Here is a 7,535-nt window from a genome sequence, read left to right as displayed (position 1 = left end):
GATGCAATCATATAGCCGAAGCTAAATGCATTCATCAAGGAGTTTATAAAGATACAAGATAACCCCTATAATATTCCACAGCGACACTCCCCACAAAGATATGGAAATTAAACACAAGTTCAAATAAGAACTCTCCCCCATAAAATGTCATTCCCAAAGGAACAACAAGAGCGACCTTACTTTCACAAGAAAATAAGGATTTAAAAGAATACTATGATACCGAAGAATTGTTACCTACGTAGAAACAAATACGATATTGAAACAACATTACACTGGCGTTCTAAGCCTTGATTTCCCAAAAGATATGAATGAGTCCAGGGGCAAAAGACTAGAGAACTTATGAACCAAAATAACACTTATAGACTGCTGTAAGTGTTGAAACGTAGTAGTGTCTAAGGTTTGGTGAGGATATCAACCAATTGTTGTTCTGAAGGCACAAATTTCATATCGATGATACCATTTTCATAGAGATCTCTAATAAAATGATACCTTATATCAATATGCTTAGTTCTTGAGTGCTCAACAGGATTCTCAATGATGCGAATCGCACTTGAGTTGTCACAAAATATCTTCATTATACCAGAGTCAATTTCATAATCAGCAAGCATTTGTTTTATCCATAGAAGTTGAGTACAACATGAACCTGCAACAATGTATTTTGTTTCGCATGTAGACAAGGATTGTGAGTTTTGGTCCTTGCTATGAAAAGCCACAAGATTCAACTCAACATAGTAAAATCCCCCCGAAGTACTTTTTCTGTCTTCCACACATCCTGCCCAATGTGCATCTGAATAGGAAGTAAGATCAGTGTTAGTATCAAAAGTATAGGATAGACCATACCCGCTAGTATGTTGAATATGTCGTATGATCCTCTTTGCAGCTGCAAGATGAGATTCCTTTGGATTATCCTGAAATCTAGCACAATAACCAACACTAAAAGCAATATCAGGTCTAGTAGCTGTAAGATATTAAAGGCTTCCAATAATAGAGTTTGGGGTTTTGTTATTGGCATTTTATGCTATTATGATTCTTAAAATCGATAATCTAGATTTGATGTTCAATTAGGTTGTGATCCTATTAGCTAAACAGGTGATTAGGTTGGGGCGTCACAATAACAACGCTTGGTGGGATCAACCGAGCAACATTCTAACAGTTGTAAGAAAACTGTTAGCTGAACTAGCTAATTAATTCATTACAATAATCAAAAGTCACCTTTTCATTACTACTTTTAGATTACTCCTTATCAGTTATAACAGGGTCAAGATTGTTGATTGAAGTTATTATCCACGAGGAAAGTTGTATCACCAAAGTTGAACTTATCAAAAGTTAATTAAGCATGATTTTATTAAATTTTCATAAACATTATAAGAAAATAAAAACGACCCTAAACCTTAAATCGAAGAGAGATAGTGATTTGCAGACGAAGAATTAATTAAGAAAGAAAATAAATCACATACGAAGAAGATTATATGTAAACCGAGAGGAAATGTTGTTGGAGCTTAGCGAAAGAGTACTTCGACTACAGTAAAATAGGAATTGAAGCTTTAAGCTCATCAAATACACACGATGAATTGATGATGAATCCGAGATAGAGGTGATTTTATCAGCTTTTGGAGTGAATCTGAGACTCAGAGGAAGAAAAAGTGAAGAACTAATCGAGTTATTATCCTTTTAGGCTTTCCCCTATGGACCTTTAAAATTCAACATTGGAACCGTTACAAAAGTGTGATCAAAGCGTTGGATCAACATAAACGCAATCTTGACTGAACACATGAGCGCTCAATGGTTTGACGCTCAAAAACTTGTTTTATCGACCAATGGTTTTGCGCTTCATGGGATATTCTCTTCAAATGTGCTTATGAGTGGCTAACGGTACGACGCCGAGCGACTAAGCATTATGCGGCCCATCTGAGCGCCAAACCATCGGTCACTCTCGTTAAATATTTTTTTGATCTTTTTTAAGCTACACTCCATTTACACTCATACGACGTAATTCATATTCTTATTGATAATTCTTATTCTGGTTGGAAATGAAGGTTCGGCGAGGAGACACTCAACTCCATAGAGTTTATCTAGAAGTGATAAATAAATTTCATGGATTATAAATTGAACACAAGAGAGTACGGCGTTTGAAATTTGGTAACACATGCAACAGTAAATTAGTTATTCTTAACTTCAGTGACCCCCACGAATTGAACATGCATAATCTAGGTTTTGTATTTAGAATTAAAAAAATGGAGAAAAGAAGTGATTGAGATCGAGTTTGTTGTCGATTTCAGGGGTAATCCGGGAGCGACCACTGATTTGGCGATTTAACCAAGTTGACTAGGTCAAGCGACTAATCAGTTGGTGCTCAGGAAGAAGCGCCAAACTGTTGGTCGCTCAGTGTCTTTATGTTTGGCGCTTCTACGAAGAATGTTGAACCACCGCAAGGGGTGGGAGATGATTCATAATGATGTGGCACCGTGTTGAAAGTTGAATCTTGAAGCACCATAGGACTAAGCCCTAGGGTTTTATTTCAACTAAATTTTCCAAACTGCCATTTTTCAGCTGATTCATCTCGGCTTCATGTCGGCCGACTCAGGAAGAGTTTCTGGTCATATTTCGTCTCAGTGATATCGCGCATCTTATTCGCTTCAGCTCCGAAAACGAAATTCTCTGCGAGAATGGCCGAGATCGACTACATTGCTTGTGACAGAACATTGACATGATGTTGTGGTGTCTAAGCATATATATTGGTTAATTCTCCGTACTGAAATGAGGTAGGTGTTCTTGTTTTGCAGCTCTAGATTGATATAGTCATTTTATTTGTCATTATTTTTCTACTATAAATATTAATTATAAAGCGAATCTATCGGATTATTTGCATCCAATCTGTGCATCCATTAGATGTAAATCCGTTGGATGATTGATTGGATGCAGATGCTAAATTTAAAATCCGGAATGAATTTCATTAGATGCGGAAGAGGTGGAAACCTTCGCATACCGGCCCATGCCCCTCCGGTGGTACCCGATGCTGCAAGTGCAAACTATGAGCTCAGCACGAGCCTAAATACATTGACTTACTTCAGATAGACTTTGACTATTGACTTACTGAGACGGAGTTTCCTAACAAATTTCAGAAAGCAAAATTCTCTTCTCTCAAATTGTTTTCTTCAGCAGAAGCTTTGGTTGTTCCAGGATGGTTTCAAAGTCCATAAGAATTCAGCCTCAGATAACATTTGATAACTTATCATCTTCATCCTCTTAGTTCAGATTCGACAAATCTCTCCCTTATCAAAACAATGGTTATCACTCATCTCTGATTATCATTTCATCCAAAATCGCTGTATTCAATAATCCTCCAAATGTATCTAGATTGATTTTGAACCGGTCATCATCATCATCATCATCACCCTCAGTTTTAGATCCAAAATATGCTTTTTTTTCATCGTTGGTGTCAATAATGGTAGTTTTAACAATGCCCCTTCTGAAACCCCCAAGCCTTCAATGTTTGGATTCGGTACCGGTTTCGTTTCTTGTGTTAGTTTAGCATTTGATCCACTTAGATCACTTGGCTATAAAATTGTCTGCATTTGGAGAAAGAATTGAGAGAGTGAATGTGATAAGATTATAAGATTGAGATTTATTCCTCGGAATCAAGTTCTTGGAGACTGGAGATATTCTACTACGAGTATTGCATTCCATTTTTCTGGTGTTTTCTTTTTGAAAAATTGCTTGAATTGATGGGGAAGAACTAAAATGTTTGCCATTTTGTGCCTGATAAACAGTGATGCTGAAATGAAGTGTAAGTATGAGAATATTCTTTTTTTTTAATCAGCTAAGTATGAGAATATTCTGTATTTCGGAATGTGCAGGGGTGATTTTTTATTTATTCTAAGGGATAAGAATTTGCCAAACTGCTCTAATATCTTTGAGATGGAGGTTGAATATCAAAATACTGGGTAAATCTAGATGGGTTTGAAAATGATCATTCACAGTATGATATTGCAGATAATGATAATCTTTTATGCACTATCTTATGTATCGAGGATGATCTGTTGATGGTGATGAAGTAGAGTCGAAGGTGTATATATACCAGACATGATTATCTCTTAATATTTATCTAAGGAAAAAGATCTTCACAGATGTGTGAGATTATGCGTTCGATGGCTGGAATGATTTCTATTCAAGAACATGATAGCATGCTCATCATTATATCGTATCTCTTGCTAATGTTTGATTATCCCAATTGATTAACAATTGATGTTTCAAATCTTCTACGGTCTCTCTATTTGTGGAGGGTTCTTGGTTGCTAATTTGCTATCTGAAGCCCACATCAAGGTTTGTTCTTTTGTTTCTATACATGCTGTTCTTGTGGAGGGTTAGAGCCTCCACTGTTGGACCAGGCCCAACCAGGTTCTCTCTTTATTTCTCTTACATCTTATTGGTTCAATAAGAGGGACATGAAATTGGTCTCTATTATGAACTTTGCGAAGCATATAACATGTTACCACTTATGACTTACCAGTAAGGATAAAATTCTGTTGTTATGAAGTTGAGATAGTTGTGCAGTTTAGTCTTTGTGAAATAGGTTTTCTGGACTTATAGATATGTTTCTTGCTCTTTGCTATGTATTAGTATCTTTTCCTTTTACTGGTTCTTGTAGTTGTATATTCATCATGAGCCACCAGTAATGTGGTTGGTTAGGTTTTGTCTATTCCCATAAGTCATGTCTAAGATGCCTTTCCAAGGATCCAGTCACCCTTCACTAATTTGAGCCAGAGTACTAAGATTCTACAGTTAGAGACTTCTCAGGTGGTGAGTATGAATGTACGATGCCGGAGCATCCTCCCCTTGCTGACTAGAGTCTACTCGATTGACTGGATACCTGGGCTGTTTTGTCTATTACCATATCCATGTGTTGTTTAGTTGGAATTTTTCTCCACGTTATTCGTTATCCTGTTTGTATACTCTGTAAGTGCTTTTCTTGTCTAATGTTGTCTTTTGGGTCTTGGTGCAAATTGTAAATTATACTTGATGAAGCAACCTATATATGGTGGCTTCTGATGCTTCCTAGAAGCACCATATTCAACAATGCAGTATATTGTGTTCTTTGCGGATGCGATTATTTGCAGTAGGATAAAACTTCCGATAATAGTTTACTGCCATATGTCTGGTTCATAATCTAAATCAAGACGAGTCTAAGCTAATATAAGGGAGATTATTGTTTTATCTTTCTAAATTGACTTTTAAAAGAGGTTTGGATGTTTTTTACTGTCTTTTTTGTAGTCTACCATGTTTGCAACTATCATTCTGATTCGTCTTTCATGTGCGTTGTTACTTAAGGATGGTAGGATGGTAAGGTTGAGGCCCAAGAAGAGATGCTGAAGAGGGCAACCTGATCAGTGGACCTGCTAGCAGATACATATTTCAAATTTTGTTGCAGAAGTCTGCCACTGCCATGCTTTGCATTATGACAGGCTTTGCAAGGAAGAGTTTCCAAATTTTAAAGCAGAACCCAGGTCACTTATGTGTAATTATGGACTTAGCTCTCATCAAAAACTAACTTACAAAGGAAGCACTGACTGGACGTTAGAAAGATCAAAAGCTTATTCAGGTGATGAGGATCTATTTTAACAATACTTGCTTAGCTATATTAGATTTTAACGGTGCACATCGATTTTACAATGATGATTCTTTTTCTGTTGAAATTGAATTTACAGATTGTATGAAGAATTGAAGATCATTAACTAATAAAGAAAAAAAAATTGTCTACCAATTGTAGTTGCTTCTATATTGCATGATGCAAATTCAACTGAAAACTTTTAAAACAATAATATTACAATGTCAATTCTGTAAGGGGGGTTTGACAAGGTTGGAGGAGATGAAGACAATCCCATTGCAGGAAAGGAAAGTTGTCAACTCATGAAGCTACCACCCAAGATTAAGACTAAGATCAAGATTAGGATGCTCTTTGCAATATATCTTCCCAGCCTCATGCTTCTGAGTAATACTTGTTGCGGCATCTTCCGCAATTCTGTCTTCTATGATTGTGTCTTCAATTGTTGAAAACGATGCTGACAATGGCGACAATGCTGCTGCAGTAAGTTTCTCTTTTCTTGCAGACAGATTTTGTTTCAAATTTGCCAAAGATTCTCTGAGAGACTTTAACTTTTCCACAGAATCGAGTTCTTCCATGTCTATATTATCCCACCAATAGCTATCACTCCCGCTTCCAACATCAGCCTTGTTTGTGCATTCCTGAGCATAAGTTGAATTCTTAGCTTCGTGGGCATTCCTATCTTCTTGTTTCTTATCTTTGGTTTCTTCTTTCAGGAACCGTTCAACCATATTACAGACACCTAGAGGAGAATTGCTAAAGGTGAAAGCCTTTCCACCAGGAGAGAATACGATTATGCTGACAATAATATCTGGAAATAACCTGCATAGTTCAGCAGCTTTGCTCTCGATACCGCCTCTTCTTTTCGAAAAAGTTACTATTCTCTTCTTTGGGTCATTGATCTTTTCTATTTCTATCTTCTTTCTCCCCATGATTCTTCAAAAAGCTTGCTGTAACTTCCGTGAAAGAAAATAATTATAAAGTGGCAGACGAGAAAGAATATTGGCGTATTGCAAGTGCGATTTAGCGTATTACTTTGATTGCGATGATGATACCTCTAATAGCTACCTCTATTTATAGAGAGATGGATAAAAGACTTGATACTAAATCGAAGGGATATTCCTAAATTTAAATCTAAGGGATTTTGCAGCAATTTCTAATGTTAACGAAACACTTGGTTTCCATATATACCTTGGTTTCCAAATCTGAATATAAATCGGTGGTTTTAAAATTGGTTTTCAAAAGTTTATATTTTAGGAAATAAGTACTTGTTTAGGTTTCTAAATTTGTATAAGTCGGTGTGTTTGAGTTGGATGCACGCCTGCACTGCACCCGACGAAGGCAGGTCCGGTGGGATGGGACTCGAAAGCGGGCCTACCTTTGTCCAGTGTTTTTTCCTTTTTGTTTTCTTTTTCAGTGATTCTACACGTACCGCTAAGGCTGCACGTGTGCGGTTTTGTGCGGTTATGGCCAAAACCGTTGACCTAATCGATTATATCACGGTTGTTGTTTCTCAAACTGTCACCGAACCGAGTTACAATCGGTTCGGTTATAAAACCGATCCATGTTGAGTTGGTCGGTTACGGTTTTTGATCGGTTTTTGGTAGAGTTAAAATTGATAGAAATTTTTACATTTCAAACAAATTGAACAGAGATTCATCAGTCCATTTTACACCTCAATTTTTAATTCCTCAAACAACCCAACACACAGATCTAATTAGAAAACAATGTAAAATTAAAAATGAAAATACAATTTTCTTAAAAACCCTAAATCAACACAGAGGAGATCAATATCATCCCCTCAGGGAAACCTAACACAGAAGAAAATCAATTTTCTATGAACCCTAAAATTATAATCTTCAAACAATCAATCTCTAATTTCCCCAATCAAAAGTCGGTGGTGCTAGTGGTGTAGCAGGCGGTGGCGCTGATG

General features: G+C 36.7%; 1 long non-coding RNA gene across 2 annotated transcripts; it reads left to right on the top strand.

Moving 5' to 3' along the window:
• The first annotated feature begins 3,118 nt into the window (after positions 1 to 3,118).
• Positions 3,119 to 6,612, top strand: LOC113349026. Of its 2 annotated transcripts, XR_003359895.1 has the most exons (4): positions 3,119 to 4,323; positions 5,329 to 5,599; positions 5,706 to 6,085; positions 6,319 to 6,612. It is a non-coding gene; the product is annotated as an uncharacterized LOC113349026 (long non-coding RNA). The 2 variants fall into 2 exon arrangements; XR_003359894.1 differs by having other exon boundaries at positions 3,119 to 5,599.
• Positions 6,613 to 7,535: the final 923 nt, after the last annotated feature.

Source organism: Papaver somniferum, chromosome 2 (assembly GCF_003573695.1).
Source record: "Papaver somniferum cultivar HN1 chromosome 2, ASM357369v1, whole genome shotgun sequence".
In the NCBI taxonomy this organism is placed as follows: Eukaryota; Viridiplantae; Streptophyta; class Magnoliopsida; order Ranunculales; family Papaveraceae; genus Papaver; species Papaver somniferum.
Note: the sequence above shows the minus strand (reverse complement) of the source record. Positions and strands in the feature narration are given on the sequence as shown.